At 37.4% G+C, this 18,850-nt stretch overlaps 1 pseudogene; it reads right to left on the reverse strand.

Moving 5' to 3' along the window:
• Positions 1-282: 282 nt before the first annotated feature.
• Positions 283-8,420, reverse strand: LOC104454809 (annotated as a pseudogene).
• Between the last annotated feature and the right edge of the window lie 10,430 nt (positions 8,421-18,850).

Consider the following 18,850-nt stretch of genomic DNA (forward strand, 5'->3'; position numbering starts at 1 on the left):
TTTTAAGTTGAATTTATATGGGTCGAAAATGGGTTAGACATTTTGACCCATTTTCAACCCATTTTTCAATTAAGCGGGTAACCTGAAAAACACAAAGCGTCCTCACTCCTCAACTACTCAATCGCAACCCTTCGTCACCCACCTCTACCACTTGCCTCTAAGACCTCTTCGCCACTTGCCTCCACGACTTGCCTCTGAGCCCACCTCCGTTGCTCGCCTTTGAGACCCCTCCGCGGCTCCCTTCCGAACTGCCTCCATTGCTCGCTAAGCTGGCTCCGCCACTCACCTCTGAGCAATGAAGACGCCTCTACCGCGCGCCTCTGTGCTTGCCTCCAAGCCGTCTCCACTGCTCCCCTGGAGGTTGACGAGCTCTAGACTACCATGTCGCGCACCTTGGCGACACGAGCAAACATGGTGAAACACCTCTAGACGATCAGGTTCTTTGGTGACCCGCAAACCCTAGAAAAAGAGGTTGTCTTTCTCTTGAAGTTTCTTCATTTTGCTAGGTTCTTTCCAGTTTCATGTTCATGGGTTTGATGAATTCCTTCTTTATTGGTGGTCTCTAGAATTTCCTCGGGTCTCTTCATCTAGCGACTTGGAGAATGACAGGTATGCGTATCCTCTCTGTGTCTCTCTTTTTTGGGCCTTCTCTGTTTCATATAAGTGTGCGCTGTATGTGTTGGTGAGCGTTGTGGGTTGACTTTGTTTTGTGTTGGATATGTCATAGGGTAACAAATTTTCATGCAGGCTATGAAACATGGGAATATCTCAGGCGAAACTCTTGACTGTGGATTAAGTCATTCAAACTACGTTCATGGAACTTGCAACTTTGCATAGGAATGTCGGGATTCTAAAATTTGCGTGCATGTGCTTTTGGGGGTTTAGTTAGGATCGGATAAACTTGAGCATTTTATTTATATGTGAAAGAATGCCCACAGGATTCCTGTTAACCCCATGGGAGTGACAAAATCATGTTGGAACTATTGTTCAATTAATGGGCCGCATAAATGACGATACTTTCTGGAATGGTTGCTTAGCAATGAGCAATGAGCAAATGTTTTTGTGCCCGAAAATGAGAATGTCTTTAATTTCAAAAAGTATATGTCTTGTTGATTTAGTTTTTCTCTTTTATTCATTTTGTCATGTTGCTTTTGTCTTCTTTGTCATTGGGTTCTGATGAAGTGTTAAACTATTGTGGCCATAAAAAAGAAGAAGAAAGAAGTGATAAATTATTTGTTACATTGTCACAATGAATGAGTAAAGTAGGTCTTTGCAATGTGAATGGAAGGCAAGTGTAAGTTTTTTTTATGCAAACGATTCTTGGTTTGCCTATTTTGATACGTGTAAATTTGGGAGTATAGAGCAAAGTTATTCATGATTCAATCAAATTCTAAGTACCCTCTTTCTATTATGGCAAGGCTGCATTTCTAGGTCTCTAAATTGGTTTAGAAGATGGGATGGTTGCTGGTTAATCATGTAATATGTGTGGATTATATTTGGAGACTGATAATGGGTGTTTCTAATATCTTTACTACCAGGTACCATCTATTTTAATTACCACTTGAGTATCTTTGTAATGGAATATTAAATTATTAATCAAACATCACCGTAATGAATCAAGTAATTAGTTCTTTGGGATCTGGATACATTTGCAAGTTGATTTTTGAGAGAGCTGGTAAATTTTTTAGGGCTTTCGCTAATGATTAGCAAGAAGCGCCATTGACACCCTATGCATTTACCAATGCCGACTCAATGAATAGGGTCTTCTTTCGCATGATCACAAAGAATCGCTATACATTCGAGAACCTCATCGAGAGTCTTTAGTTTTTTCTGCATATGAATTTGGATTGTCAAAGCCAACTTGCCCTATTCCTTGTTGATAAGTAATCCTGAGTTCATTTGCTGACGATTCTGCTTGAATGAAACTAACCAGATGTATTCATTGAACCTTTTGTTTGTGTGTGAAGTGGCAGCATTATTGAGTTAGTTAATGGAGCTTTATTTCTAAACATATCATTGTGATATTGGATATTGAAATTTTTAAACATTAGTTGCATATTGCATTATGGGGAAGTACCCTGAGGGCGCTTAAAGTTTTTTTACTGAAGGATTGGAATATGTCGTGGCATAGACAATGGCAAATTACTTGATGCTTCTTTGAATGAATCTCTGCATTTCAGGCAAGAAGAATTTGAGAAGTCCGCTATAGGAAAAATTTCAGGTTAACAGGAGCTAAATTTCTCATCCATGTGCTAGCATTACGCTAGTAATGCAGCTCATTATAGAGTGTGATAGATGATCTTTCTGGGATTGTATGTCACCTTGATGACGCAACTGAATTAAGCACCTTTCTATGCATTGAGATATGACAATAATGACGTGTTGTCCCTTTTCATTCGGAGTATATCGGTGTTTGGAAAATGAGTCGTCTTTGTTGCCAAATTTTTCGGAGTCTCTTAATGCATTTACTTTTGTTGCTCAAAGAAACATCCAATTCTAGATTTGATGAAGCTCGTGTAAATCAGACTCACGAAAGGCCATTTTCATTCTAGCCTTCACAACAAAACTAAAGAGAAGAGAGAATTCATATATGAATTCTAAAGAGAGAATTCACATATGAATGTAGTAGAGAAATTTGTCCGAAAAGTTCTAAAGCAACAAATTATTACATGAAAATTGTCTTGTTGGAAAAAAAAATGTACCAAAGTATTCTCTAAAAACAAAGTAACAAGAGTCTGTAGGCCAATCTAGATGCAACCAGGAGCCTGGACGATGCCATTGGTGGGAATGAGAATTTATTTTTTATCAATAATTGAGAAATTGGCATGAATAATGCCAGCCATCAAGTTTGATAATACAAGCATCTGAATCAAATAGATAGAATATCTTCCACTCATAGGCGACATGCTCAGTATCTTGGAAGGTTCCAATTCTCCATTTGACAAAGGGTGGGCTAGAAGCGCCTTATTCTGCAAGAAAAATCAGAAAAGAGTATAGAAACCACATTTATACCTTTCTCTGGAAAATTTATACAGCAAAATGCACAGACAAACCATCTAGCTTTTCCTGCATGGATGTGTGCTTAGATTTGGCTAGAATGCTGGTGATTTTCCCATAACAGGCAAACAATTTCTTACCTTCAGATTGAAAAATAACTGCCTCAACTTCTTATTATATTTCCAAAAATTAGATGAAAGGGTTTGATGTGAAGCCTTCTCAAGGGCAGTTACTGCTGGCACCTTGACCAAATTAATGGATGCTCACCCACTTCCCAAGTGAAATAAATGTATTTAAAAAAAAAAAATGATCATCCATGCCTTCACTTTCTGTTCTCAACATTTAGTTCCATTCTCATCATTAGTACCTTCAGAAGTGCACACATACTGTACAACCTGAAGAAGCCTCTCTAACCATTTATCACAAGCGCTTTATCCAAGTTCGTTAAACCTGACTAAAATGACATAGTATTTAGAGGCATTACCTGTAGAACTTCCTGGTGTTTCAGCTTTAAAGTGTTGATCTGATTAGGCTGTTAAATCTTCCTTTCTAGAGACATCCAAAGGTGGCACGTTCCTTTTTTGGAAGCTCCTTTTTCTCTCCAACTGATCTTCCTGGTTAGCATGAGCATTCTTTGAACCAATATCTGGGAGATCTCCCGAGCATTTTGAGGTTTTTTGAAGGAAAAGATCTATCTCACGTTGTTTGTTGTCTTCAAAATCATCATCGGTCAACTCGAATAACTTCTTTTCATAAGTGTCATAAACCTTTTACACTATGAAACCAGAATTTTGTTTTCGATTAGGGAATTGCTTGTGAATTGGAACATAGTGTACCACACAGTTGTGCATCACAGAGTCTGTAGAAATCTCATCTCGATGGAACTATAAAAGAGCTCTCTATTGTCATGGGATTGCCAACTCCCACCTCCCTTTTTCTCTATGTCTTCAGGTCTATAAAACCATTGTCCTATAACCATCATGCTTCCACTATTGGTTTGTGCAGTACTTAATTAAATACTGCTTGACAAAACATAACAGCAACTAAGGGTACAAACTCTTCTACAACAGTTAAAAAAAAACAAAGTTTTTACAAATAATAAAGAGAGAAGACAAAATTCAAGTAACCAAAAAAAAAAAATTTTGAGCCACCATAATGCAGACAGTAAGAAGACCAATGCTTAGGTAACAAAAGTCTCTTTAGAGGGAGTTGACTAATAAACAAAGGATATATATACACACATCGTCATCATCTAATTTACCTTGATAAACAAATGATTGAACAAAAGTGGAGTTACCTTGATAATAGCCACATATGGTTTTTGGGTTATGTCATCGGGGACCACAAGCACAGTATCCTCCTGAATGATAGCCATAATATAGAAAGAAGAAAACTTAAGCAAAAGTTTGAAGGAGGAAAATAAAGACTTCCAAATTTGCTTAAAGGGGAGAGATGAATATTTTTCCAAAGAGGATCATGACATGAAGTTGTCTATGCATTTATCTTGGATTAGTCCTATGGAAAAGGAGATGGAGTTAATTGCCAATTCAATGAGAAAATTTTATTGGGGGAAGCCATGCATACATTTGTCCACATTACAACATCAAACATGATTGAACAAACAGGTGTTCTAGAGTGAAAAAAAAAAAAAAAGCACAAGAATAATAATTTTCTAAATTAACGGAAGCAAGACATATTTTTCATTGGATTGTGGAGCCTCAATTATCATATAGACCAAAGGAACACAATATGACAATAAGGGGAGTTAATTGCTCATTCAATGGGAAAATTTTCTTGGGTGAGGCCATGCATACTTTTTTCCACATTATAACATCAAACAAGATAGAACAAACGCCAACAAGTGTTCTAGGAGAAAAAAAAAAAGCACGAGAATAATATTTTACTAAAGCATAATGATTAATTAATGGTGCTCGCATTTTACAGAGAATGACGGTTAAGTCTCGGCCACAAAAGCATTTCGTGGGAAACCGAATGACTTGTTCATCCGGTTTCCATTGAAGTTACGATATTCAAAATAACATGAGAAAGATTAATTACTCAAGATTATGCATAATTAAACAAAAAACTTACTAAATTATGGCCAATCCTCCTGTAAGTTAAAGAAATATTATCCTAATTAATAATTATCATATTAGAATTCCCAAGGTTCAGCTCATCTATATAGTATTAAGCTCCTGCAAGTTAAAGAAATATTAACCTATGTCGCGACCTCTTTTTTCTCGGCGCCCACAATCGGGTACGAGCGCCTAAGGAGGCTAATGGCTTGGCTGAAATTATTAAGCCCGGACTCTCCCAAGTCCACCAATTCACGACTTAATGGTTCAAGTTTTTAACCTATAAATCAATTTTTAAAATGGAGTCGCCACTAATCGATTTGGGGTGGGTTGATTAGAAACCCAAGTGAAGTATCGGGAGAAATACTCACTCCTGCGCAACCAGAGAAATTAGGATCGGGGACTTGATTACACTAGTTAATCACTAATGCCCTTTCGGCATCTAATCTTGTTTAAACCCTAAGGTTTTTTTGGATGTTCGAGGGATTTTCCATTCATTTTCAGGAGGAAAAACATTTTTGAGTCTTTTTCTAATTTTTGGACATAAAAGGGATTTTTTTGGATTTTTTGGATTTTTGGCATTTTTTGGAAAATATGAAATTTTTGATTTTTTTTTGATTTTTCGGAAAAAAAATATTTTTTAATATTTTTCAAAATATTTTCGGAAAAAAATTATTTTTGATTTTTCTCGATTTTTTTAAGAAAATAAAACATTTTCAACATTTTTAAATATTTTTGATTTTCTGGAAATTAAAACATTTTTGATTTTTTTAAATAAATTATTTATTTATTATTTATTAGAATATTATTTTATATTAAAATAATAAAACAAAATAAAACCAACCCGGGTCGGATCCGCGGGTTGGGTCCCACCGGGCCAATGACCCAAACGCGGACGGGCCCGACTCGGATTTTCATCTTTTTTTTTTTTAAAAAAAAAATTATTAAAACGACGCCGTGGCGGGCGTTTGGGGGCTCGGCCCGGCTCGACGACTCGGGTTCCTAGCGAAACCCTACCGGGTCCGACCCGACTTCCAACCCGACTCGCAGTGCCACTTTAAACCCTACTCGGTTCGCGGCCGGTCCGATCCGATGGCCCGAGGCCGCGAAAAAAATGTGAACCCTAGGGTTCTCAATTCGCGGTGCCGAAGAGGAAGGCTGAGGTGCAGCGGCGGCGACGGCGACGGCGACGGCGACGAGGCGGCGACACGACACGGCGGCGACGATTGGACTACGGGGGTGATGGCGACGGTGATGGCGCGATACCGCTCGGCGACGGCGCGACAAGAGTGAAGACTGCGACGGCGAGACCCATGCAAATCCCTTCCCCCCTGCGCTTCTCTCTCTACTTTCCCCTCTCGCGAGGCTTAGATCCGAGGCCGCGAACCCTCGGCCCCCCGAAGTCTCTCGGTGGGGTGTCCAAGGACTGCGACTCGATCCGCTTCGTCTCTCTCTCTCCGGATCTCGTGCTCGGCCTCCACCCACTGGATCTGTCCCCCTTGTCTCCGGCCGCGAGTTCTCGGATCTCGGCCTGCTCGTCCTCGGCCCCCCGTCTGAAGTCTCTCAGTGGGAGGTTTCGAGGATCTGCAGCCTTCGATCCTTCTCGGCGTCCTCATTACCGTCGTCGGGGGAGCCCTATTTATAGGCGAGGGGGGCGGTCGGTCGACGGAGCTTCGACCGCCGGTTCCTGCGCGCCGAACGACCTCCGCCGGCCGAACTGGCATCCCATCTGCCATCATCTCTTCCTCTGGTCACGTCCCGTCGACGCCAACTGCTCCTCTGCTTCACGTGCGTTGCCGTCCATCCATCTCCCTCCGGCGTCGCGCCTGCCCGCGCGTGCGTTGCAGTGGCGCAAGGAGGAAGAAGACTCGGTCGGGCTGGGCCGAGGCGGAGATGGGCCGAAGGCCCATGCGGAGGCTGTTTTTTCTGTTTTTCTTGTTTTTTTGTTTATTTATTATCCGAAAAAGATAAAATAAAAAATACAGTAAAACCTAATTAATTAATAGTAAATTTTAGGCGTCAACATCCTACTTAATAATTATCGTATTAGAATTCCCAAGGTTTATCTCATCTGTATAGTATTAAAACATGTTACTATTTTCAGGCTTTGGTAAGACTAGCTAGTCTAGAAAACAACAACTCAAATGTGAGAAACATGAAATCAGAAACAGGACATGGAATCAAAGACAAATCTGTTTGAAAATATTATTCAATTTTACTTTTTTAGTAAATTTCTATGAATTTTTCCGTATTGCACCTTAGAATTAAAGTTTACAATATATTTTGTCTCGTTCTTTGTTCTATGATTTTTCATTTGACATTATGAAGTGCACCATCACTATATATTTTGTCTCGCCCTAGTTAGTCACATAGTTAGTAATATAATCATATAATTTTTACATATTGATTTTTATTAAAATTTCAATTTCTCTTTTAGAAATTACAAGTGACATTTACTAATAAATATTGGTACAAACCATGAAACTTAAAATAAATGTGAAAGGCATACTTTTACGTTAACTTTTGTTCCCTATAGGTATTTAATATTTTGCTAAATGATAAGGTTCTGATTTTTGTAATTCTTTTTAGAGGGAGCTTTTGTGATTTTGCAGCATAAGGGCCATTTTTAATAATTAATTTTGGAAATTTGTACTCCGGTTGCCCAAATAAGTCCAACTAGTATAATGAATGATTCGTGGCTATAAAAGCACACGGTTACAATGTCAATATAACAGTACGGTTAGCCTAGATGGATCCTTTACTAAATTAATAAAGGCAAGATGTTTATCTTTCAGTAAATTACGGAACCTAAATGATCATATAGAACAAAGAATCGCAATCTGTCGAAGGAGACATCAAGAAACCCGTAATGAAGCTGTCTTTTCCACTAAAACAAAGAAAAAAAGAAGGTAAAATTTGATATCTTGAAAAGCCAATTCTCACTTCACCAATGCAAAAATCGTGAACAACTTGAATGAAAAACAAAAAGAACGAATGAATGACCTCATCCAATGTAAAATCACCAAGGAAAAACTAATAAAAAGCAAAATGCTCACAAGATCATATTGCTTTCCATCGTATTCGAATGCCTTGTAATATTTCCTCCGCTCACTCCTCTGGAATGAAATCCTAATGGCAAGAGGGCTTGCCAATTGGCTTCGCCTCGTCAACGGACTCCTCCTCTAAGTCCTCTTCCTCCTCCTTCCTCTTTGCAGCATTCTTCGCACTCTTCTCCTCTCGCCCACCCTCCAAATTAGCCTCAAGTTCACCTCCATCTTCATCCTCATCTCTTCCATCATGTGACGTGAGAGGATCATTGTGCCTTGGGCGCCGACTCTGAGTCGTCATGGTCGAGAACAGACACCTCGCCATGCGTTCCCTCTGTAGCCGCAAATATGTCGGGCGATCCAGGGTGGCTATCGTGATCATGGTGTCAATGAATTAGTGCTTGATGCGCAAGAAACTATCAAGAAACTTCAACGATCTTTCTGGTTTTCAGAACGGATTGTATCATGCGACAAGACCTAACCGCCTAGAAACTCAATCGTGAATACTGGTAGAACGTCAGCGAGAAATAGAAGAAGACTAACCTGAGAGAAATCCTCACTTCAGCAGTCGTCTTGGTGTCACTGATGTGGTCCCTCTCTATCTGAGGTTTGTACGCGATACAAACGTGTTTGAGTGAAAAACCAGGTTTGTTTTGGTTTTACGTGCAGATATTTCCTCTTTTTTTCTCGCTCCAAATTTAAAAGGATACCCATATCTCTCTAAGTATTAAACAATTCTTTGCCAATCTATTGTCAATATTTAGCTTTAGATGGTTCAAATTATTAAAAAGTCAAAAGATGCCTAACCTGCAAAATTTTAAAAACGTAAAAAGTATTAAGGCATTGGCAGAAAATTGAAAGCGATTTATACAAAGAAATAACTTTTATTGATTACAAACATGTTTTTATTTTGACCTATCTAATAATTTCTCCCAAATTATAAAGAAGTAGGCATTGGCAGCAAATAGCTGTTCTCAGAGAGATCGCTATCTCTAGATTGGACTAAACCAAGATAGTTTTAGGAAAAAAAAAAAAACTTTTGATCCATTAATTTATTGACTTGGCTTTAATTGATTTATGAAGTAATTGTTAATAATTTGATTGAACCAAATTGATAACAACTTGATATCCACGAATGAAAATAGATTTATCTATAAACTAAATAGTTTTGTTACAAAACTATCTGCTTCAACATCAATTATGTTTTTTTTATGAGATTTGATATGTTGGACGTAGAAAGAAACTAAAGAAAAGAATTTAAAAAGAATAATAAGAAATTAAAGAGAAGGAATATTCTCACACACTTGAGAGAGAGAGAGAGAGAGAGAGAGAGAGAGAGAGAGAGAGAGAGAGAGAGAGAGAGAGTTAAACAATAAGATAATATCACAATGTGTGTAGGATACACGACAAATCAAATTGAAAGATTCTAAATAAGATAATACTCCATTCATTATATGACAATGTGTGAAGGGTACACAACAAATCAAATTAAAAAGATTCTATTACTTTTTCATTCTTGAAATTAAAGATGTCAATATTTTTTAATTAAAGTCATTTGTGACTTATCGTTACCTTTCAAAGAGATAAAGTATAACTAATTTATATTGAAATTGAACCTTATCAATAGGGCTTTGTAACTTAATTTGCCAAAAGAAAGTTATTTGGCTTTATTTGTTTTACAAAGCAAAACGCAATAAATTCAATTGGACCAAATTGATAACTTGACATCCACAAAACGAAAACCACTGGATTCATTTGTAAGCTTAGTAATACCATCACAAAACTATTTGCTTTAACATCAATTTATGTACTGGCCAAAAAAAACATTAATTTATGTTTTATATGAAATTGGATATCTTGGATGTGGAAAGAAATTAAATTAAATAATTATAAAAAAATCAAAGAAACCAAAGAAAATGATTATTCGCACACATTGGAGGGAGGAGAGAGGGAGATAAACAACGAGATGATATCATCAAAGATAACAACAGTTTTAATATCCTAATGTAATGTAGTCTTAATAGTTACCATACTCTATTCATTATATCACAGTGTGTGATGGATACATGGCAAATCAAATTTAAAGATTCTATTAATTTCGCAATTCAAATTAAAAATGTCAATATATAAGACTAGTAATCAATTTTTGTTATGTTACATTTTTATTATTGAGATGTTTTCTTTCTTCATTTAACTTGTCTATTCTTTTTTACTTGAATGCCTCATTGAATTTATGAAAGTGGCTATATTTATCAAATTTTAGCCAATTACAGTTTAAAATTATTAGCACTGTATATTTTTTATTATCGATAATTTAGTTAATTTAGTTTTATGTCATTTTCTATAACTTTTCATGTTCCACAGTAGTAAGTAGGGGAAAAAGAGAGATTTCCTTTAAAAACAAGATATTATATTGTTGACACATGAATTTATGCCGACTTTTAGGTATCCATTTTATTTTACAAAAATACAAAAGAAAATACAGAAAAAAAGGATGGACAAGATAAAAACAAAAAAGAGAGAGAGATAGAAATTTTTTTAAAAAAATTAATGAATTAATTTTTTTAAAGAAAAAGAAAAAGGGGAATGTAGAAATAAAATCGAGTGGGATGGTTTTGTCCAGCCCACTTTGGCATTTTCCGCTTTCTAAGCCCCATCCGCCCCCACCAAGTCTCGTTCTTTCTTTTTGGGGCCATCTTTTGTTTTTCTTTTTAGCCCATATTTGTCTTTCTCTTTAGCCCACCTCTTCCATTGTTGTCGAAGCCCACATCAAAATTAAAAAGGAAAAAGAGCCCAGCCCAGCCTCCTTCTAACCTTTTCTTTTTTTTTTTGGTCGGTTCCTCCTTTTAACCTTGCTTCGAAGGAAAATGACAGGGCGTGAGGTAAGCAAAAACCTAGGTGTTCTAGAAGGTGAGCTGGCGCATGAGAGAGAAACAATAACGTACAAGATTCGCGCGAGCGACGTTGGCTTGCACGAGGAGGAGAGGATGGCGTCAGCCATGGAACACAGAAAAGGAGCTTGGACTGAAGTAAAAACCAGAAAGATTCTCAGGGTTGGAGGAGGGGCTGAAGAAAACCGAGAAATTTTCCATCGATAGTTGCGGTCGCTGGAGTAAGCGGCTAGACTTGGTGGCCGTTAGTCGGAGTAGGTGACGATGGTGTTGTGTATTGCTGGCAATGATGCATATAGAGGTTGATTCGTCGCCGATAATTCAGGCTTGGTTAAGTTGCAGAATGTAAACAGATTCGGGGATAGAAGAAGGTGCAAAGTTGAAAAAGAAAAAGGACCAAATAGACAAAAAGGAAGAGAATATAAGAAAATAAGGAAATATTAAAAAAAAAATCGAAAATTTTCGTTTTTTAATCCTACTAGATCAGATTTAGGTATACGGGTCAGGCCAACAGGTCGAACAAGTAAACCAATCCAAACCCGTTCCCAAATAATAATAATAATAATAATAATAATAATAATAATAATTCGAAATTTTTTAATCTTTTTAAAAAAAGCAATGTACTTTAATTGGGCTAATTTTATGAGGAGGACAAGTAAGCTATCATTGACCACCATCGATTATGTGCCGATGAAATGATGTTTATCAAAGCTATTTATTATCCTTATGTCAACAAGAGCAATATTTAGCAAAGTTCCTTATTCGACAACTAAGCTCCTGCTATAATCTCATTTTCATTCAACTCAATTTTTCTCAATAACGTTCTAATCACCTTCTTATCTTCTATGTGACTATCTCCATTTCTTGTGCATGCACTTCCCAGATTCCAAGCAGATAAAATTACATTGCATAAGATTATAGAATTACGGAGGAGGGTTATGATTCTCCATTTCTTGTATGTACACGTTTTATGCAGAAGTCTTACACAACAAATACAGCCTTTAGTCATATGATTGATGGTCCTCTTTCTATTTGCCTTATAAGGCAGTAACTTTTGGGTGAAATTTTTTCCATGTCTGGCAAAGCAATAAATTTAGTGTCTGTTTTAGTGTTGATTAAATTAGGTTTTAATATGAACTTCCATAATAGAGGTGTAGATTTGTTTTTGGAAACAAATTACTAAAGTTGTGGTTATTTTCTGGATGGTTTCATTGTATTAGATATTGACTATGTTAATGCAAGTGTTTGTTATTCCCTTCTCACGTCTCCTAATATATATGATAATGATGTGAATATGTGGCATGCTAGACTTGGTCATATTGGCCAACAACGTATGAATAAACTAGCCAAAGAGGGCTTGTTAGGCAACATTGAAAGAGTCGATTTGCCCATATGTGAGCATTGCCTAGTAGGGAAAATGACAAGGAAACCATTTGGAAAAAGGTAAAAAAGCTGAATTTCCTCTGCATTTAATCCATTCTGACGTCTGTAATCCAATGAATGTGAAAGGAAGGCATGTGGCTATTTATTTCATCACTTTTATAGATGATTATACTCGATTCGGATATGTCTATTTGATTTCTCATAAATATGAAGCATTAAGTTGTTTCAAAAGGTTTATGAACTTGGTAGAAAATCAATTAGACAAGAAAATAAAAGTATTAAGATTCGATCGAGGACGATAATATTTATCTTTCAGAAAATTATGTGATGAGAAAGGAATAGAAAGACAGTTGTCTATTCCATCTACTACTCAATAAAATGGTGTTGTGGAAAGAAGAAATAGAACCCTACTGGAAATGGTTAGGTCAATGATGGCAAATGCTAACTTACCTATCACTTTTTGGAGTGATGCGTTGTTAATTGCTGCCTATATACTTAATCAGGTGCCTTCCAAATTAGTTACTTCCACTCCATATGAGTTATGGACAGGTAGAAAATCGAACTTAAGTTTTCTTAAGCCATGGGGTTATGCTGCCTATACTCATGAGTCCTCTCACAAGTTTAGGAAATTGGGTCCTAGAGGAAAGAAGAGTATTTTCATAAGGTACTCCGAATACTCGAAAGGGTATGTGTTCATAGGTGAGCAGGAAAGTGGGAGTATAACTGAATTTGAATCACGGGATGTCACATTCTTAGAGGATGAATTTCCTAAGAAGGGCAAAATAGGGGAAGATTACTCCCTATTTGAAACCTTGGATCAAGATAATGATATTAGTGGAGTTCGTCCAAGTGGGAGTAATATGAGAAATGATGAATTAAATTCAACTCATTCTCAATTGCAACCACATGATAGGATGACGTTATCATTATCTAATCCTAGTGGGAGCATAATGGGGAATGATGTGCAAAGTGTACAATCTCCCATACGGCAAACAAGTCGCCAAAGTATTCCCCGTTGACGTTTTGACATTGAAGGGGAAACTTTTATGATTGCTCCACAAGATGAGGATGAGCCAAGAAATATTAATGATGCTCTGAATTTCCCTAGTAAGGAAAAATGGATTCATGTAATGGAAGAGGAGATTGAGTCAATAAAGTCAAACCAAGTTTGGGAACTGATTGATCTTCCAAAAGGATGCAAAGCTATTGGGAACAAGTGGGTTCTTAAAATAAAGCGAAAAGCTGATGGCTCGATTGAAAGGTATAAGGCTCGCCTTGTGGTGAAGGGGTATAATCAACATGAAGGAATTGATTATGAAGAAACATTTTCTCCTGTAGTAAGATTTACCTCGATTCGCATTATTTTGGCAATAGTGGCTAGTATAGATCTTGAGTTACATCAAATGGATGTTAAGACTGCTTTCCTCAATGGAGAATTAGAGGAATAAATATATATAGAACAACCTATTGGTTTCATTAAAGAAGGCCAAGAAGAAAAGGTATGTCGACTTTTGAGGTCGATATATGGCCTTAAGTAGTCGCCAAGACAATGGTATATACGTTTTCATAATGTCATAATGGCATATGATTTTACAATGATAGATGAGGATCATTGTGTATATATCAAAAGACCCAAAGATCAATTTGTGATCATATCATTATATGTTGATGATATACTAATTGCCGGAAGCAATATGGAGTTTGTTAATACTGTCAAGAGTTGGTTGTCTTCCAACTTTGAGATGAATGATATGGGTGAGGCTGCATACATTCTTGGAGTTAAGATTTCAAGAGATCGTTCGAAGAGCTTGTTATCTCTTTCGCAAGAAACATATATAAATAAGGTTTTTGAACGATTTCGTATGCAAGATTGTAAACCCATAGACAATCTTATTGCAAAAGGTGAAGGATTGAGCTATAGACTGTGTCCAAAGACTCTACAAGAGAAGGAACAAATGAAACATGTTCCTTATGCTAGAGCTGTTGGGAGCTTGATGTACGCTATGATGTGTACAAGACCTGACATATGTTTTGCAGTTGGAATGGTGAGTAGATACCAATCCAACCTAGGTCAAGCACATTGGAAGGCCGTTAAGAGAATACTGAGGTATCTGAAGGGAACTGTTGATTACAAGTTGAATTACCAAGGAAATGATCTGCGACTTGAAGGCTATTCAGATATTGATTTGGGATGAGATTTAGATGAAAGAAAATCTACCTTTGGATTTGCTTTCTTACTAAACAATGACGCCATATCATGGAGTAGTAAGAAGCAAACATGAATAGCTTTGTCCACGATAGAAGCTGAGTTCGTGGTATTATCAGCAGCGGTACAAGAAAGAGTTTGGCTTAAGAGATTTTTTGATCATTTATTTGTTATTGAGAAAGCTGCAAATCCATTATTGATTAACTGTGATAGCCAAGCAGTTATAGCATACACCAAAGATCCAAAATATCATGGCAAGACCAAACATATAGATACAAAATATAACTTTGTCAAAGCTATGGTTGCATGAAAGGATGTGAACTTACAGTACATATCTACGCATAGAATGGTAACTAATCCTATGACAAAGCCAATACCTAGAGATGTGTTTTGTGGTCATGTAAAATCTCTAGGATTGCGTAGAGTCTGATGTACTAGATTGTAATTTCCCTGAGTAGTTCACATTTATGAACTAGTGTTTTTTCATTATTAATGCCTATGAATCTTTGTTTGATATTTATGCATCTTAATGCTCAGTGCATTACTTTAAGTTGAGAATATATGTCGGACAGATATAAGATTGGCTCACTCACACGGGTAATCGCCTCTATTTACTGTGTGATAAATAGAGATGAGACGGTATTTAAGCTTATTATCTAGGTGATAATCGAGAGCTCAAGCTTAAAATACATATGTCACCTTAACTGAGTGTTAAGATGAGAACATAATATTTACTATGTCCGAAAGTAAAATACCCCACATATTTTACTTTATCTGTCTAAGATGCCAGATGTGAGTTCTGATGAATTTTGTGAATGAGTAGACACGTGCACTCAAGTTAGACATTGGGTATGTCTGAACTATCATCTGTACGGTATTGAAGGTGTAGACATACGTTCCATGGGAAAGGAGTTGATACCGTAATACATATTTCATACTACGTATGCATGAGACGACCAATAAGAGTAGCAAAAGTTTGATCTTAACTTTTATGCCGTGTAAGACTCTTGAGGAAAAGAGTTCCTCAATTTTAGTGCCCTCATGACTTTTACTTATTCTCAAGATTTCTATTTAGTGTTTGCTATCTTAGGATGTTGCCAATGGTCATGAGTTGATTCGATCTAATGGGACATTTCTAGAAAAGTAAGCTGAACTAAAATTAAGAGTTTGAAGGAAAGAGCAAGATCGAATTTGAAGAATTACATTATAGTTTTGTATTCACTAGTCGACCAATTATGACTATCTTTGAGATAATCATAATTGTGAATACAATATATATATATATATATATATATATATATCATTGTTTAAAAGAGATCAAGAGAGATATAAATGTGATCGATCGATCTAGAGTACTGCATACTAAATCTACTCAGAGTGTGATGCCCATTATGAGCTGCTATATATTCCTAACATATGTATAGCAATGAGCTCTCAAAGTACGCTGGTCGCACGGATTATTCACCGGTATGAATGTTGAAGAGAGGTAAAGAGAATCCTGTTCGGCCCACCATGTGCGAGTGAGAGATGATGGTTTTTATTTAATGTGATGGGCCTAAGTTGGCCCGTCCGCCTATGTTGAGCCTAAAAGCCTGGCCCACAAGATTATGGCCCATGGATGGAGGGATATGATGAAGGAGTACGTTTCTTTTTGGAGGGGACGTATATAAGGGAGAAAAGAGAGGGAGGAACGCACATTTTGATATATTACGTATGTTCCTCCTACCTCTCTCCCTCCAAAAGAAAAACAGTGAGAAAAAGGCGACGCCATCTTCCCTTCAAGGCCAATTGATGTCATCGGATCGAACGGGATCGGTTTCTCTTCCTCATATCGGCATCGGTGTTTAATTTGTGGCTAATAAGGTACGTTCAATTCTGTGATGTGCCTAAGGATCGGTGATGCATGTGTTTTTTCCGGGCTTGTCTTCCGCATTCGGTTCAATTTAGTGTCGAATCCAGTTTTTGGGAATCCAACAAAACCCAACACTTCTTCTGGTGGTTCTCATCTTGACTGGACGTGCTTCTTCCACATCTTTGCTGGATCAATCGTCCATGTACTCATCATCAGAAAGTCCCATGCTACAGTTTCTTCGTGGCTCGTCAGTTCGGAATTTTCTGGTTCTGCTGCCTGTTTGGGGATTTTTTGAGTTGCTGAATGTTGTTGATATCTCCATCTAGAACAATAAATTTATTCTGTCAATGCTTCCCCCATTTAGTCCAGGACGACGCATTCACTGAACTTCTCTCTGGTCGCACTCCTGCGCTTCCGTACAATATTTTTAGAATCCGAACACTCAGCAATTTCGGTTAACTCTCCCTTGTTCACACTGTTATTCTCTGACACAACTTCAGTTTTCTTTGCATGTGTCACCATATCAAGCTTCCCTCGGCTTGCAATGCCCTACTATAATCCAAAACGAAAGACCACACGTGCGAGTGGCTTTCTTTTCGCAGCCGAGCGTTAGTCGGTCTCACCTCACGATTCCGGCCAACGGATCATTAAGAGAACATGTTTTTAAAATAAAACAAGCGATCAACATCTAACTGCACAGGATGAGTTGTGCAAGGGAAACCAGCAATTCGACATGCACCGAGCAAGAAACTCTTAGCTCCAGATTGATTACAGTTCCCAAGATAAGATAATCAGACGAGACATGTTCAGTTTGCAAACACTAGATAAGCTCCTCCTCGATCGATTAACGAAAAAAAGGAAATAATCGGAAGGAACGACTCAGCCACCTGTGCGCGCATGGAGAGTGGAAGCATCCACAATGTGGCGATCCAAAGCCACGAGCTTGCGCTCCAGAGGGGCAATCGCTAATCACGATTAATTTAATCAAAAGGACATGAGTTTATGGCTAATTTAGCTTTCTTCTAACTTGAAAAGAGTGAGAGGAGAGTCGAGATGCTTCTGAGCGGAGGAAATACTTACTGAGCGTTGCTGTTCTGTTTGTGGAGGAGGCTGGCGGAGGAAATACTTCTGAGCGTTGCGGGCTGGGGAGGTTGACGTCTCGAGAAGTTAGAAGTGGGGAGGTTGATGGACAGGCAAAACTTCTAAAGTTTTATAATTATATGATTCTGGGGATAACGAACAATAACAGATCAAATAACTTTGAAAATCAGTAAACAAAATTTTAAATATTGACATGAGATAAAGGCAAATTTAAAGTTTTAAGCTTCGGGAGATAAGGCAGAATTCGATGACAAAACCCAGTAGTAGTAGTAAAATCACTCTTTTGGTCAGAAGGCAGGAATCTCTCTGTGTTGGTGTTGATTGTTTCATATAAAACTTTGAAGGAAACTTCCCACGAGGCGGAGGAGCTGCCGAAACTGCACGTGCTCTCAATCAGCTCCCCCTCGTCGCACTCGAAGGTCGCCTCCGATGCGTCGCCGTCCCCGGGAACTGGACGAGCCCTTGCTTGGGTCCTTGCCACTTGACCTCGAGGAGGATCACCGAGTATGGAAGCAGAAATGCGAAGTGGGTATTGGCTAGTTTCTAGTTGGTTTAAGCGTGCATGAAAAATTGGAGATTTGAGAATAAACGTTAGAGAAATTCATAAATAAAAAGACACAAATACAGTTGATGGCAAGGTACAATGTGGTTTCTAAAGGTAAGATCCAAATAAGCATTTGGTTTTTTCAAATATAAAACCATCATAATAAGCGCCTAACGTGACCAGAGTCCTATTATTGTCGACATGCATGTGATGTATTTATATCCTTTGAACTTGAACTGCCGTGAAATTAGCTGCCGATTGATGTCCTTTTGAATGTTAATTGATTGAAAAGGAAAAAAAAAAAAAAAAAAAAAAAGCAGTTTTGGTTGAGCATGTACAAGGTGAGATCATTTTTTAGGCCCTTTGGTTATGATCGAGCACATACAAAAATAAGGTTACTAATTAAAACAATGATTTATTTTTCAGGGATTCACATCAGAAAAAGAATACATATATATAAACTCTTCAAGAGCAAAGATTGGGTGCCTTTGTCATCTATCCTTATCAAGATCATAGATAGATTTGCCCCCATTGTCGCCACACTTATCAAGAAAACAGAAAAAGATATCTACAAAGAAAACTAAATTAAAGGAGTAATTTCCACGAGACATCCTAAATTTTTTCTTTGATACACCAATTCTTGAAGCTCTTTTTTATTTTGTTTTTCCCGATGCAATTTTGTTAAAATCAATTAAAATATTGGAGCTTGGAAGAATGATATATGTAATTATTAGATTAAAAACCATTGGTTGAA

The sequence above is a fragment of the Eucalyptus grandis genome, chromosome 7 (genome assembly GCF_016545825.1).
Source record: "Eucalyptus grandis isolate ANBG69807.140 chromosome 7, ASM1654582v1, whole genome shotgun sequence".
Lineage (NCBI taxonomy): Eukaryota > Viridiplantae > Streptophyta > Magnoliopsida > Myrtales > Myrtaceae > Eucalyptus > Eucalyptus grandis.